The sequence below is a fragment of the Prionailurus bengalensis genome, chromosome D4 (genome assembly GCF_016509475.1).
Source record: "Prionailurus bengalensis isolate Pbe53 chromosome D4, Fcat_Pben_1.1_paternal_pri, whole genome shotgun sequence".
Lineage (NCBI taxonomy): Eukaryota > Metazoa > Chordata > Mammalia > Carnivora > Felidae > Prionailurus > Prionailurus bengalensis.
The window spans coordinates 8,901,277-8,917,419 of NC_057359.1; the positions used below are offsets into that span (position 1 = coordinate 8,901,277).

At 46.3% G+C, this 16,143-nt stretch overlaps 1 pseudogene; it reads right to left on the bottom strand.

Annotated features, from left to right (window-relative positions):
* Positions 1 to 9,057: 9,057 nt before the first annotated feature.
* Positions 9,058 to 10,031, bottom strand: LOC122475126 (annotated as a pseudogene).
* Between the last annotated feature and the right edge of the window lie 6,112 nt (positions 10,032 to 16,143).

Consider the following 16,143-nt stretch of genomic DNA (forward strand, 5'->3'; position numbering starts at 1 on the left):
GCTAGAATGGCTCACACAACTCAGTTTTGCTTACTAGAGCACCAGTTTATTAGAAAAAGATGTCAACTCAAGAACCACCAGATGGAAGAGATACATAGAGCAAGGTCAAGAGTTCAGAGCTTCCCTGCCCTCTGTTTGCCCTTCTCCCAGAATCTCCCATGTATTCATCAACATGGAAGAAGTCTAGACTCTGTTCTTTTGGATTTTTGATCAAGGCTAGAGTACATCAGCACAACTATTTAAATTATCAGCCATTGGCCATTGATTCAACCCCCACTCCTCCCCGGGGTTGGAGATACGGACTACAAGTTCCTCCCATTCTATGGTTGGGACTCTGGAAAGCCAGTCTCCAAACTCAGGTGGGCACCAGAAGTCAATTCCTTTAACCTAACAAGAACACTTATTCTTTTTCTTGCTTAGGAAATTCCAAGGGGTTTTAGAGCTTTATGCCAGAAACAGATGAGGACCAAAGATATATTTCTTATTATACATTGCAGTACCACAGCAGCCACAGAGAACTGATACAATGGTGGAATAAGAAATAGAATCCTGAGCTCTTTCCTTCCATTTACCACTCCATATGGTGCAGGCCCTGGCAGCCTTGATCACCTTTAATCAGCCAGCAGACATTCATGCTCCCAAGCTCAGAATAAAAAGAGTTGTCCTCCTCCTTTGGCTAGACGAGAAACATCACAAGCATTAAAATAGCTGCAATTGATCAAAAATTAAACGGAACAAGATAGAATATAAAAAGGAACACAAGTCACTAGAGTGTTATGCTTGCAATTATCTCTGTATTTAGGGAGGTTTGGTTCTTTAAAGTTTCCTTCAGAGGAAGTTTGTCCACATTGGAGACAAAAATAAAAAATCTGTCTCCCTGACCTCACGGTCCCTGGCAGAGTAGGGGCCCCTCCCAACCCAGGGGGGAGTGATGAGTGGGTAAGGTGCATGAGGAGTCACCCCGCTGATCATTGGCTGTTGCCAGATCCCAGGTCTGTCTGACACTAAGTAGAAGAGTGGAGCCCGGTCCCCACATCAGGAGCGCCCTCTGCTCTCCTGCCTCGATCATCCATCCTAACTGCCTTTCATGGCCTTGGCTTGGGGCCAGCCCTTCTGTCCCACCATCTTTGGAGACCGTGAACAATTCCCTGACTTCATTTATATTGCTTTTGTGAAGTGTAACTTCATCATGTTCCTCCAGAGTCTTCCTTTTCTAGGTTATATAAATTTAGCTCTTCACCCTCCTTCACGGTGTGCCCTCCAATCCTCTTGCTAGTTGATTAATTTTTCTTCATTTCTTGCACATTTGCACAGGTATACTATACACCATTATGCAGGGTAAAGGGCTGTGCAAAATAAGACAAAAGATGTTTTGAGAAAGCGGAAATTCACCGTGAGAAGTGGCAAAATAGCAAGTTTCTTTAGCCTCATTGTAAATTAACAGAAACTTGTTTGTGGAAAGGCCAGAAAAAGAAGGTCATTTGGAAAAGGTTATGGTTTTTGAAAATGATGTTCAGGTTCTTCCTCAAGATAGGGAGTTCCAATTAAGATCAGCCTTTAAGATGGTTTCAGCATGTGCCACAGGGCTGCGGCCAGATTTATCTTCCTGTCTCGCTCCTCACTCTCCCCCCAGGCTCTGATCTCTCCCTGAGTCTCTCTCTCCTTGCACCCACCTGGATCTCCACCTACCCAAACAAGATCCAAGCCAGGAAAACAAACAGAGGAACCACCTTCACTAGAGGTGAAGTCAAGGACACCTCTAATACCTGCTCCTGGATAATCCTTTGCCCATTCGCAAAGTTGTTCAGAGGACATATGCCCTCTCTATCCTACCCGTGAGCTTCCCAGGCCCCACATAACTGCATCCAAGTGGCACATTGTTGCACTATGGAAAATCCCTGAGGCACAATCCATCAAGTCTATGCTTTGGTTTGTTTTTCTAGAAACCTTATTTTTCTGTTAGGACTTAAAAATCTTTGTTTTGCTGGTCTTCCTCTCTCCTTGTTCCTTAATCCATTTTAGGGAGTTGGAATTGAAAATGCTCCTGCCATCAGGCTTTCAGGGTTGTCACTTCTCACATTAGGGGCCAAGGAGAATGACCATCTTCTTTCTAGACTTTCCCTCTTAAGGTAAGAGGGAAATCTGTGCTTCATTCTCCTAAGGTGTGATTGGACTCAGAGAAAATCTAGGGCATGTAATGTGGGGTTTTGTTTTTTTTTTCTAAACAAAGTTTCATGGTTACACATTTACTTCAGAATCCAACAATGTGAAGTTTTTGTTTTGTGCTGTCAAAGTGTTGTTACCCCCAGTCACCTGATCAAGCTACCCTGTGGGAGGTGAAACCATGGAAACTTCCACCATTATATCATTATGTGTCTTGTACTCTTATGCTATTACTGGTGTTTGGGGGCTTCTCTATTTAAAAGAGGTCATGTTTATTAGTGCAGGAACCAAAATTTATTCTAGGAAATGCCCAGTTGCATTATTCTAGACCCATAATGGCTTCGCATGATGAATAGGTTCTCCGGGTTTACTTCATTCTGAGCAGGTCCTCGTGTTAGGCAGCTGGTCTCAGCTGGACTATCAGATCACCAGAAGGGATGGCAACAGACGGTGGTTCAAGAGATCAGGGTTGACACGCATTATGCATGGCCCAAGTTCAAGCAGAGGCAAAGGAGGGGCACATAAAGGTTGTTATGTGCTGAATTGTATCCCCCTAGAATTCCTATGTTTAAGTCCTAATTCGCAATAATTTTGAATGTGACTGTATTTTGCCTTTTTCAAGAGGCAATTAAGTTAAACTGAAGTCATTAGAGTGAGCTCAAATCCAATATGGACTGGCATCTTTGTAAGAGATTAGCACAAAGAAAAACAGCAGGCATGTACAAGCACACAGAGAAAACCGTGTGAAGGGCCACGGAGAAGGTAGCCATCTTTAAGCCAAGAAGAGAGGTCTCAGGAGAGATCAAACCTGTCAACACCCTGATCTTGGACTCTCAACTCCCAGAACTGTGAGAAGTTTCTGTTGGCTAAGCCACTCAGTCTGTGGTGTCTTAGTATGGCAACCCTAGCAGACTGATAGAATGTCAAGGCAAGGCAACAAAGTGAACCAGCCAAGAGGGTGGTTCTTGGTGGAAACAGAACAGGAATCTCGTCATTAGAGGATACCTGATGCAGCTCAGAAGACACACCTGATATCAGGCCCATGGTCAATTTCCTCTGACCATTTCCTCCAACTCCTCAGCTTCCGGAGCTGGCTCTTCTAAGACCCAGAGGCCGGGACCAGCAAAAATGACCAAGCCTAACATAGGCTTTGCCCATCTCATGTAGGACAAAATGGATCCAGTCTTTTCCTTATGAGCAGGAGGAGGGAACTTGTCTGATCAAGAATCAAGTGCTTAGGGAAGCACAGAGGGCAGATGAACAAACCAGGGTTTCCTCCACATTAGGAGAGGACCCCACCCATCACAATGTGGACGCATTGGTGCTACAGGTTCCACAGATGGCATCTGTGGTAGGCAGAGAAACACACTCCTCCAAAAGATATGCACAAACCAATCCCCCTAACTCAGAAAGCTCACATGGGGACTTCACAGGTGTAATTAAGGGGATGAACCTGGAAACAGTCAGATTCTCCTGGATTATTTGGGTAGACCCAAAGCAATCATGAAGGTCCTTATCAGACAAACAGGAGGGACACAGAAGGAAAAGGAAACGTGGTTATTCTATCACAGCTTGGAGCAATGCACCCTGAAGGTGGAGGCACGGCTCACAAGCAGGGGAATTCTGGGAGCTTCTAGAAGCTGGGAAAGCCAAGAAAGAGCTTCTCCAGGGTCTCCAGAAGAAATGAGCCCTGTCTGTACCTTACTTGAGCCAGGTCAGGCTGATTTTGGAATTCTGACTTCCGTAACTAATAAATTTGTGTTCTTTTAAGCAACCAAGTTTGTGGTAATTTTGTCACAACAGCCATATGTGATTAACACGCTGTCTTTAGCACCCCTCTCTACATCCCTTCCCCCACCCTTTTCCCTTGTCTATTTCCCTTTCCTTCCTGACCCTCCCCAATGCCTCACAACCCTGCTTCAGCAGGGCTGCCCTGGGTGGGGGGGTTGGGGGGGGGAGTGCCCCGTGGTGCTGGGAGCCTTTGAGTTCTTATGCTGGTCACAACTCTGTAGGCTACTCCTGACCCAAGAGTCCAAGTTTCAAGCAACAGCTACACTTTCCCACTCCACCTGTCCTGCCAGCATGGACAACTTCAAAGCACACAGTTGGGGGGGGGGGGGGGGAAGGGGCTTGAGCCTGAACTTCTATTACTCTTAAATATGTATCAGGAAAATCCCAACTCTTTGCAATGGCTTTACATGCTATGGGCTCCAATCTCATGCCTGTGTCAAGTACAATCATTCTCATTTCCCAGATGAAAAGGGCACATCGGAGAGACACAACAAAGACCATGTCCAAGGTCACAGAAATTAAGGCTCATCTAACTCCCAAGAGTCACAAAGACAAATGCTCGTGAGAGCAGCCTTCTCTTCAGAGAGTTCTCTTAGATTTACACTTCATCTACTCGAAGAAGCTGGGCAGGAATCTCAGCATGGCCACGGTAATTTTACAGGATTTGCTTTATGTGGCTCTGATGTGCACAGCAGTTTGGTCTAATGAGATCTGGAGTCAGAGAGCCCTCACTGAATACCAGCTCTAGCTCTGTGATCTTGAGGAGTACAGCAGCATGGCTATTAAAATTATACGCAACTTTCAACTCAGCACACCCATCCCTCGGAATATAGTCCTTAGAAATTAAATTAAAGGACCAATCACATAAAACTACCATTACCAGGATGATTATTACTACATATTTGTTTATAGTGAAATGAAAAAGGGAGAAAAGTGGATGCCTATCACAGGGGATTGGCTGAATAAATGGAAAATATCCACACAATGGAGTATCATGGGGCAATTCGAACAATGAGCTACGTCTACAGGAGGTAACTTAGGAAGAACTCTACAAGGTATCGTGTAGGGAGAATGAGAAACCACTGATAAAAAATAAAAGTTTGCCATATATACTTAAGTCAGCTACAAAACCCCAATGCTTAAGAATATATAAGCAAGGGAATGAAGATATTTAAGGATACCAGGCAAATTTCAATAGACATTCTTAATTTTATAAATTACAACTGCAGTAAAATAGCATTAGATAAATAACTCTCTAACAAGACAAAATCTTCCTATCATAATCCCAAAGCTAGCATTATGCTTAATGGGAAGCACTAGAAACATTACCATTAAAGTCAGAAATGGTAGTTGATGCTGTGCTAGAAGTAATGGCCAACACAACTAGGTAACAGAAAATTATTATCCTAATTCTAGAAATTGGAAAGGAGCAGGAAAAATTATTTGCAGATGGTATACTTGGCAAATGAAAACTACAACTGAAAAGCTACCATAACCAGTAAGAAATTCATGAACACTTGAGAAGTATAAAATAAATACATTATCTTTCACATATACTATATATATTATATATATGCACATATACACAACCACATAGATAAGGCTTTATGAGTATCGCAACCAAATCAGGAATTAAATTAATACTGTACAGGGGCCACAAGAAGAGAAACTTCACAATACACCTCAAGATTAAAATTTTTGACAGAGATAATGAGTGAGCAGGGGAGGGGCCGAGAGAGAGAGGAAGAGTGAATCCCAAGCAGGCTCCACACTGTCAATGCAGAGCCCATCATGGGGCTCAAACCCATGAACCAGCAGATCATGACCTGGGCCAAAACTGAGAGTCAGATGCTTCATCAACTCAACCACCCCACACCCCTTAAAAAAAAAAAAAAAAAAAAAAAAGGCTTTTTAAAATGGGTGGCTCAGTCAGTTAAGGGTCCAAATTCAGCTCGGGTCACAATCTCATCATTTTTGAGTTTGAGACCTGCATGGGGCTCTGAGCTCATAGCTCACAGTCTGGAGCCTGCTTCAGATTCTGTGTCTTCCATTCTCTCTCTGCTGCTCCCCTACTCATGCTCTGTCTCCCTTTCTCTCAAAAATAAAAGTAAACCTTAAAAAAATAAAAAATAAAAATGACAACGTGCACCATGACTTAGAGGCAACTTTTCCAAAACCTAATTTGTAGGTTTAATATACCCCCATACTTACAAGTTTAGTTTAAGAAAATCTCCACAACTAGAGAATCTGATTCCAAACCTTATATGGAAAGAGGAGTTGGAATAACCAGGAAAACTCTGAAAACCAACAATATGGGGGGAAGTGGGAGGGGTGTGGAATTCGTCACACTAGATGTTCCAACATGTTTAAAACCTTTCGTTATTACAAGAGAATAGTGATCTACCAAAAGACTGAATAGAACAGAATACAAAGTAAAAAAAAAGGCATATACAGACCCATCTGTAGCAACTTGAATGTATGATCAAGAAGGAATCTCACATCAGTCATGAAATGATTCAATAAAACATACTAGAATTGGAGAACTACCTAGAAATACATAAAACTAGATGCATGCTTCAATCCCCCCACTGTGGGATTGTTTCCAAATGGACACAAGACTTCTATGCCAACACTGAAGTCAAAATCCAGACCCAAATATGGGAGATTTACTTTTTAACATTGGAGCAGTCATGATCTAATGAGAACTCCCACTTAGACGAGACAAAAAAAACTGGTCAACTTGCCTCTTCAAAAAAAATAATTTCTCCATGGGAAAAACCTACTTAAGGTCAAAAGACAAGAGAGAAACTAGGAAAAAGTACTTGTAACTCCCATCACTAAAAGCTAACTCCCTAATACATAAAAGGGAACCCAACAGAAAAAAAATGGACCAAGGGTATGCACAGATATTGCCCTAAAAAGAAAACTGAATTATCTTTCAAACATGAAAAGATATTCAACTTCATCTTAGGATAAAGATTTTCAAAACACCTGGGACATATGGGTGGTTTAGTCGGTTGAACATCCGACTTCGGCTGCGGTCATGATCTCACCATTCTTGAGTTCAAGCCCCACATTGGGCCTGGGGCCGTCAGCTTCAGATCCCCTGTCCCCCTTGCTTTCTGCCCCTCCCCTACTTGCACACGCTCAAAAATAAAGTAAAAAAGAGATAATTCAAACTACCTGGACTTGCCAATTTTCATCTATCAGATTGGCAAAAAAAAAAAAAAAAAGGCTGAAAATTTGATAAGAACTGTTGGCAAAGCTACAGGAAAACAGACACGTTCAGTGCTGCTTGCAAGAAGGCAAGCTGGCCAAGTCCGTGGAGGACAGTCGGACAGAATCTACCAAAACTACAAGTGCCTGTCTTTACCTCTGATCCAGCAATCTACCCCAGACACAGTAGCACTTGGAGGTAACACACTGGGACAGGGGAGGGTCTGTGTATTTCAACACGGTCTGCAAGAGCAAAAAAAAAAAAAAAAAAGGAAAACAAAATGCCAAATCAAGAACTGGTTAATTATGAAATTCACTTTTAGAAAGAAAATGGAAACAATGCAGCCCTTTAAAATGAAGTCTCATGCTAGGGTTTGTGAAGGTCTACAAAATATAGTCAAGTTGGGGTCAGGCTGAGGCAAGGCATAAGATAGTGTGCACAAGCAGCCTTGAGTATAAAAATAGAAACATATCCATATATGCATAAAAATGCTCCAGAAGAAGGCCTAGATTAATAACAGGGCTGCTCTAGAAAAAAATTGTTTTTCTAGGTGAATCTACTACCTATTCAAAGAGATTCAGAATTTTTCCATGTTGATTTTTTTTTGTCAAAAGCAGACATTATTTATAAAATAAAAAGGCATTTTTATTTTGAGAAAAAAAAAAACACCTTTGACACGGGAGAAGTGCCTCTCAGTTCTGGTTCCACCTCCAAGTATCTGGGTGACTTTGGCCAAGATAGGGAAGCCTTGACACGTGACCTCTGAAATGCACCTAACACCTCCCCCTGGGTTGTTTTGACAATTTGCCATGGCAAGGACCTTCAAGGGTTGGCCCCAGAGTAAACCCTCAATAAATAACACTTTTTATTCCCTCTCAGGGTTGCTCTGGAAAGAAGGACAGAAAATAAATGGCTAAAGCCACTGGGGCAGAACAGGTGCCCCATGAATATTCATGCCTTCCCCTCGGCTTCCACCTCCCGTATGGCTCACCTCACGATAGGCCTCATTGCAGTCAAGTATTTCCCACATCTCAACAGAGTTCCAGAATCATCTTTTTTTGACAGTGTGCCGTCATAAAGACAAGCAAACCAAAGGCTGGAAATAATGATAAATTACTTGCTTCAGACACCGTTCACCCTTCTTAGAGACAACTTGCCTAATAATTGTCAACTGCCAGACCAGGTCCCTGAGTGGCTTGGCTAGAAGTGGAATCATAAATGCAGCTGAGGAATCCTGGTGATCAAATCCCGATGTAAGTGACCAGTTACATTCAGAAATTTTGGATTTCCAACCTGCTAAAATTTAGAAGATCTGCAAACTTAAGTAACCCATGCTTTTCAGCCTCCTTTCCCCTCCCCTGCCACAACGCCACCTCAAAGTTACCATTTGAGTCGAACGATCTTCGATTCAGCGTAAGGACAGATCATACCTCAGAGTAGGAGACTGGTCACTAATTTAATGTTCATTAAGAACCTGCTAAGTACAGAACAAGAGGTTGGTCTCTGCCTGTGGTACGAAGAAAGTGAATACAAGTTATGGGGTTCCTTTGAAAGCAGAGCTAATACTTTAGAGCAGGACAACCAAGGTCATTCATTCTAGCTGTGTTGATTTAAGATTTTTTTTCTCTGCGAGCAGGGATTATACCAACGATTTATTTAAAAGAGACAGGAAAGGCTAACCTACTTGGGAGCCCTAGCTTCCAAATTCTTGCCAGTTCCAAGTAACTCATGTTGACTTTTTCCTCTTTCTTTTGTGTGTATGAGAACAATGGCCTGTGATTTTTTTTTGTCACCTAAGACCAGATGACTGTGACTGCATCTCCCATCCCTGCAGATGGGGCCGAGAGGTGGCAGGGTCAGAGCCCAGCCAAGTCTGCTTTGTGCTGCTACAGCAACAGGACCTCGGGGTTGAGCCTCAGGGTCAGTTGGATGCCATGGTCGGGTTTCAGGGCATAGAAAGGGACTGCGTGGGCCAGGTCCGGGGTTCCAGGGAAGTGCTAGTTCTCATCCTCTGGGGTCGTGGTGGCACTGCACCTGGGGACTTCCCCGTGTGCCCAGAGAGCAGGACAGCCCAGGCTTCCAGGGGGGTGCTTGTAAGCACTGAGTCCAATGTTCTGGCCAACCTCTTTTTGTGGCATCTTCAGCAGGCTGAGCATCACAGAACCCATTGGTCACACATAGGCTGTCCATGGGCACGTCACCCATGGACAAGCCCAGGAGGTAGCTCTTTGCATCTGGGGCTTTCTGGGACAGTAGGAGAAGAGGCTCCTGAAATAGGACGGCCACATGCTGGCCATGGCAACTCCCATGTCCCACAAATAATCCTCCACCTGCCCTTTGCCAACACAGAGGCCTGCTTACGGTCCCCCAGCCTTCAGCGTCTTGATGTTCTCCAGCAGGGGCTTAGCCAGGTTGCCCAGCAGCTTTCCCTGCGGGACCTCCAGCTCCTGGCTGCAGTTTCCCCAGTCGTCCATCAGGACGAAGGCTTGTGGGCCCCAGTCAGGGCCAGTTCCAAGCTGGCCTCATCCTCCTGGTCTCCCTGCACCACTTCTGCACCGTGCACCTTCCGCTCCTCCGCTGCTCTATGCCCAACGGCCCACATCCTCACTTCCAACTCACCTATTCTGGCACATCTGGGCCACAGAGCCTCCCTGAGCACCTGTGCCTGCAAATGCCACCACCAGTTTCCTGCCTGCCTGGAGAGCGGAAGGGGGAAGGGTGGTTCCCCGAGGCCTGGGGGCTGTGGGACCCACGGGGTCGGCGACGGGGGCCTGGGCGACCCTGCATGCACACTGTGTGGGCCAGATGGCCAGCCAGCCAGGAGACCAGGGCTCTGTGACTCTCGGCCTCGACGCCCCATCCCCCGCACAACCCGAGAACTTGGCCCCCACCCCCTAGCCAGTCTCCAGGCTGGAGCTAACTGCCCCCCCACCACCCCCAGAGGGGGGAACTGATTTTTAAATCATTCCCATTTGTTTAATAAGGGAGCTCTTCTGAGAGTGTTTACCGTGGAATACTTTATAGGCAGAGTTTAATTAACATTTGAAGCCATAAATCTCTTTCAAATAACATACTCTAATTCAAATCTTATTTGGCAGCTGCAGGGAGAGAGCAGTCAGGAGTGAGGACCGGTGGCAGGCACGGTCACTCACTCCCACACCCCTCTAACACGGGCATCTGGTCCCGCTTTACGGATGGTGCCAGGGAGGCTCAGGCACAGGGGACCAGGCCAAGTCTCCCCGAGCAGTATGCAACCGCAACCCCCATCTACTTGTTGCAGGGCACTGGCCCTTTGTCCCCCCTCCCCCCTAGTTCCCCCTTGCATTTCACAGCAGCCATTAGGGAGAACAAAGGCCAAGGCTAACCATGCCCGTGGCACAGAGAGCATTGGAGACTGGCCCCAGAGCAACCCAGCTCCTTGGCATGCCCAGCCGCGTGCAGGGAACGGACAACAGGCCCAGGCTGTGATTTCAGTCTGCTTTCCAGGCCTTTGAAAAGGGCCACTCAGCAAAAGGTTATTTAGCGAGTCTGGAACCACCTGCATTGACACAATTTCACCGCATTTCATACCCCAGATTCAGGGTCCTCCATCGGCCACGTCCTCTCTGGGCCCACCCATGGTGTGTGCTTCTGAGGCTACTCTTCTGCGACCTCCTGTCCCCCCAGGAGTTCCTAACTTCTTTGGTCAAAGTTGTAGCCATCGGATTTTTGTTGCAGACTTCGGTTTCATAGCCTGACTGATTTTTCGCTTAGATACTAAACATTTTAGAAATCCCAGGGAAACTTGGGAGAATTTCCAGGTTGAACTTAACACAAGACGGTTTCATAGGAAGTCCTTCTAAGATCATTGACTATGAGGGGTTATTAACAATCCGCTTAGTACGAGCAATGTAATCCTATTGTTTTCTGACCATAGACAAGTGCACGCCCCATCTTCCTCTGCGGGCCTGTTCTCTAGAACCTGTTTTCTAGAACCACAAACTGTTCTGAAATGAATGGTTTTAGCTCACATTCCTTAGAAAGTAGAGTCAGAGCCAAAGATCATGTGCCAATACTTTTTGGAGCCCGGCGACAATAAAGGAAAACGGAGCTGAGGCACAGAAGAAGCAATGAAATGGGGAAATGGGATAGGTCATCACTGGACACCATTTGCCATGTGGCCAATCACTCGGTAGGGTACCCGCTCAGCCATGTGGGACAACTCCATACAGGTGATCCTATAGAAAAGTCCATTGTAGAGACAGAAAGAGAATTTATCTGCTATCCCCTTCCCCTCACTCATCAGTGTAAAAAAAAAAAATGCCCCACAGGTTGACTTGGGAGGGGGTCTTTGTCTTTTCATCAGGTACTTGGAAAACTGTCAGGTGGTTCAGTGCCTCCAAGTGCCAACAGGAGTCAGAGTCTCGGTAGGCTTTACTGTTGGAGGACAGCCAACGGGGCTCACAGGGAGTCAATTGACCCTAAGAGTACCTTAGGCAGAACCATGTAGCGTATGGATTAGCAGACTGATGAGGTCCCAAGAGTTAGAAGAGGTACCAAAACTAGGTCTCATGAAGAATCAGAAGCCGAGTGCTTTCATTTGTTCACTTACTACACTCCTAGACAGTGTACAGGATCTTGCGATTACAATTGAAGTCTTTACTGCCATCTGGAAACTTTGTCTACTGAAGATACCAAAATAAACCCTTTGCGTAGTATTCAGGACTATACCATGGGTTAAAAAAAAAAAAAATAGCTCTCAAGAGGAAGAACTCCAACCACGTAAGAGAATTTGGCAAAAGGTGTTCCCAAAGAAAACCATCATTAACTGCGTCCTGTCTTGTCAAAAAAAAAAAAAAAAAAAAATCAAAGTTTCTAATTATAAAGGAAACTCAAGAGCTCATCTGGTGAGCCTGACTTCAATCAACCAAGCTTTTCTTTTCCTGAGACCCAAGTGAGGTTGAGTCCCACCCAATCCCCACCCACCCCAGTCTCCACCACATTCTCTGGTGTTACTAACCACTTCCACTTTCCAGATCAAAGACATCACAGGTCTCAGAACTTTTGTCAATAAAATTCCCCACCCCGAATGCCCTTCTGTGTCAGGCAGGATAGACTAATGCTGTGGTACCCACTACCGAAAAATTCATGGCTTTCAAAAATGATTTATTTCTGTTCATTGTAGTCATTCAAGAGGCCTGACAGATGGAAGTTTCATCTCAACGTATGTTTCCCCGGTTTCTTTAGCAGTAGAGGGAAAATGATAAATCACATACTGGCATTTAAAGCTTCTACCCAGAAGTGACACTCCTTCCCTTCACATTTCATTGGCTCAAGCACAGAGTACGGCCACACTTAAATTCAAGAGTCGGGGGTGTCCTATTCTATCCTGTGCCAAAAAGAGAAGAATCAGGAATTCAACGAGTAGTCAATCGGGACGTGAATGAGGCGTCTTAATGAATCATCGTTTCCAAACTTCACCCATCAAATTCCTCCTCGAAATCCCAGATTCAGGTCAGGTATTATCCATTCAGAGAGGCCTCCCATTCACCCCAACCTCCAGGCTAGTGAAGGAGACCTCAGAGGCACCCCAGACACTTACCTCAACTTTTGCACCACCAACACCGCATAGACCCGATCTCCTGCTTGCCTGTCTCCCACATAGCACTGAGTGTTCCCCTGTGACAGCAACCCTTTCTCCTTTGCCCCGTGTGCTCGGCACCCAGCCTAGCACCTGCTAGATAATAGGCACTCCACACGTGTTTGTTGAACTGAACAAAATTGACACGACAGGACAGAAAATGAAGCTTCCTTCTTATAAGGATCCACTGTGCCAGAGTAAGTGAAGCATTACACAGTGTTGTAAGCATTTTTCAATGCCAGTCTCTTCTCTCCCACTGTTTGTCAAATTAAAGTGACACATTCAGGTGATAAAAAGAACTCCCCTTGGGCAGAACCTAAATATAAACATTCTAGGAAACTTTCGCCCTCCTCTGTTTTGCTTGTCGAGTAAACCTTGCAGAAATCCTCAAGTTTTGTGGGGGTTTTTTCCTCTCCCTAAGCAGAGTTCAGCAAGGAGGTAGGGCCTGGATCGGCACAATAGCTCATTTCCCCAGTTCTTGATGAAAATGTAAATCAGGTCATAAGCAAAAGTCATTTGGAAATCTGATTTCTCTGTGGGCTCGACTACTCTTCTCTGCCAAGTGGGAGAATCCCACGAGCGCCGGGCCTGCCTTGTCTGTGCTGTTAAGAAAGAAAGAGAAAACGTACTTACAAACTTCCACAAGCTTGGGTCAGAAACACTCAGGCCAAGGGCACTGCGGGGCTGAGCAGAGCCAAGGACAGCTTCGCGGGGGCATCCGGCGAGTGGTCAAGAAGCACTGGCGTCTCGCTGCACGGACCACGAGCTCTTCGCAAGCAGACTGAGGGGCGGCTCCGGGGCCCTTTTATGCAAGATGTGGTCCACGGACCAGCAGCATTGGTATCACCTGGGGCCTGAGTAGAACTTCGGAATCGCAGCTCCCCACCCTACACCTGCTGAATCAGAACCCACGTTTTCGGCAAGATTCCCAGGTGACTCTCCTGTACCTTAAACTTTGAGGAGCACCGAGCGGGGCTCTGAACACACCTCCCAAAGGAGTCCAGAAAGCATTAGGACAGCGGTGCCCATCACTGTCCCCACCTGTCACTTGGAGACAGATAAACACTCCTTGATATTCGTTGTTGAGGAGATCAAAGAGGGGATCGAAGGTGGAGACTGATCCCGGTGTCTCCGAGGAGCTCGGGGCCAGGCCGTCTGTGGACAGCTCTCTCTACAGTCATGGGTGGTGGTCGGCCAGGTTGCAAAGATGGACAGCCAACTCGCCGTGGGGCGACCCAAGAGAGCCAGAGATACCGCAAACCATTTCCCAAGGCCCCACAGGCTTCCTGGCTCTGACACTGCAAGCTGCAGCTGGCGTCTCATTCGAAGCCTTCCCAGTAGGGAAGGGGAGGGCCGGGGAGGGGGCCATGGAATTTGCTAGCTGCTGACAACCTCAAGCCATTATTCTCCCTTCACAAAGGCCTGGACTCTTGTGTCCTTGTTTATCCTCTCACCTGACTGCTCTTTGTCTGATTTTTACACTCTCTCCTTCCTGCCTGCCCTCCCTCTCCACAACCCTTCATAGCTCTTTGGTTTCCCGGTAACGTGACTTGTTCCGTGATAGGATCTCGTCTAGTCCATCGTTTTGCCCTTTCTTGGTCGGCTATTTTCATCAATGCCATTCCATCCACCCTGAGATGAAGGCATTTCTCTAACGGCTCCTGTTCTCTTCACCTTATTGTGCGGCATTATCACGGCAAAGAGTCTGTACTGTGTTCTGCACAATTGACCGATACTGACCCACTGCACATAGTGGCTTGAGAGAAACTTGCATGCTAGGCCAGGCATGCATACAAATCTGGCTTCATGAATTATCTCTGTTCTCCCCTCTCTCCTCAATCCCCCCATCGTCAGTGGCAACGGGCCGGCAGCCTGCAATGTGTTCAAATCTCCTCCATCTCCAAACAGAACTTTTCTTAAGACTCTTCTCCCTGAAGCGCACCTGACCCCACCTCCGTTCTTCCTCGTCACAGGTGCCCTGAACTGTCTTCTCTGCCTCCATTTCTCATTCTTATGAGCTAGCAGCTAACGGAAGTTGTGCCTGCACTCCCCGGCTGGGAATCTAGTGATGCCAGACAGAACTGGCAGATAGAACTCCAGATGAACTCCAGATAGAAATTGAGAACAGACCTTGCCCCTTGCCCTTGGTGAGAGAGACCTGCCTTATTTCAAGTCATTTCTTACCTGCTGAAATTGTATACCCAACTGCATGGCGCCTCCTGGTGATTTTGGACCACAGTCATGGTTTTCCTTGCTCCCTACCTGTGACCCTATCAATTTCCTATGTAGATGTCTTTTCCCTGTTAGCATCTGATGAGGTCTGCCTGCCTCTTAAGACCTAGCTTGGATCATCTTCCTTGGTGGGACCTGAAGCCTTGCCTCACCTTCTCGTTCTAATGTCTTAGCCACACCTCCATCTCATTCATTGCCGTGTATTTACATTTCTGCAGTGTGAGCTTCTTGGATACTTGGGTGTTTATTCTATTTTCTTTATATCCAAGGCTCTAATAGAATGCCTGACATGTGCACAAATGGTCATCAAATTACATTTCAAATGGACTCCAATTTCTTTTCCGTTTATTGCATACTGTGGTTTCAGATTCATAAGATGTCAGGAATTCAATCCAGAGAGTCATGTCCAGAGATGCGGCCGCCAGAAAGCGTGCCATGGCTACAGGGGAGGGTGGGGGGGGGGCATGCAATCCTGGATGGGCTCCAGCCTCCTGCGAGAAAGCGGGTCATGGAGAAGCGCCAGACCTCTTAGCCATGACTTTCCTGTCCCCATCTGCTTTGGATTTGATCTGCTGAAAAAGCAACTTCCCTCAGCTCCTCAGCTGGTAGAGATTCCCCTGGACGATTGGACCATTTGGAAAGTGGAAATGCTGGACCCGTCCTCATTTCAAATACCTGCTGAAAATCAGGCCAGGCTGGAGTGGCACTGGTCGGGGTTCAGCACTTGAGGAATTCCTAGAGAACCATGGATGATTCTTGCTTGAAACTTCATGTTTGCTTTATGGAGCAGAGGAACAGAAGCAGGCTGTGGGCAGCCCCTCACAAAACTGCTTTGGTCTCCTTGCTCTGTATTGCTGATGCAGCTGGCCTAACTTCATGTGTATAGTTCCCTAACTGCACTGAGTCTAACTGTCCAGAGCCATGCTGGAAACAGAGCTGAGAATCTGAAGGGCTCAGATCTGACGTTAAGTCTGCTGGGGTGGCCATTTCTCAGCCGACACAGGGCCTCCAGGTGGGCCATGAGGAGAATCACCCAGAGTGTTTTACTTGAAAAGGGGCTTCGGTACCCAAGGCCCAAGGCCAGGGCGGGCCACAATGAGCCCTTGGCATGTGCATGAGT